Below are 528 nucleotides of genomic sequence, written 5' to 3' on the forward strand. Positions count from 1 at the left end.
GAAGAGGGGTCAGGGGGCAGGGCCCGGGGAGGCTGCGTGCGGGGGGGGCCCGTCTCCCCGAGACTGGCGCTGGGGGTCTGTGTGGGGCTCGGCACCTATGGCCGTCCCGGGAGCCCAGGGCAGGGCCATGGAGAGGCCGGAGGCCATGGGCACCCAGGGGCCGCGCCTGGTCTCCTGAGTCTCGGGGGCGCCACCCAGTGGCGAACTCTGTGCTCCCAGGCCCTCAGCAGAGTAGGTTTCCAGAAGCAGAGGCCTCGCACAGCGGGGTTTGACTTGGTTTAATTCAGGTGTACAGGTTTGCAGGTTGCCAAACAACATCCATCTTGCGTCCGCCCTCCCCTCCCCTTTCAGAAGTAGATGGGTCCGGGCCAGGCTCCGGGACGTGCCCATCACAGCCCTGCTGACCCCCAGTGCTGGCTTGAACCCCCAATGGCCGCTCTACTGCAGCCCCACTGAGCTGGAGCTACACCCCTGCAACGGCCAGTAGGGGCTGGGGGCTGCCAGGGGCTGTAGCGGGGGCAGGAGCTG

The 528-nt window shown here is 68.0% G+C and overlaps 1 protein-coding gene across 1 annotated transcript in view; it reads right to left on the reverse strand.

Annotated features, from left to right (window-relative positions):
• Positions 1-528, reverse strand: part of HTT (huntingtin) — a 105532-nt gene that overhangs the window by 1315 nt on the left and 103689 nt on the right. The window lies entirely within an intron of this gene.

This window comes from Myotis davidii, unplaced genomic scaffold (genome assembly GCF_000327345.1).
Source record: "Myotis davidii unplaced genomic scaffold, ASM32734v1 scaffold937, whole genome shotgun sequence".
Taxonomy (NCBI): Eukaryota; Metazoa; Chordata; class Mammalia; order Chiroptera; family Vespertilionidae; genus Myotis; species Myotis davidii.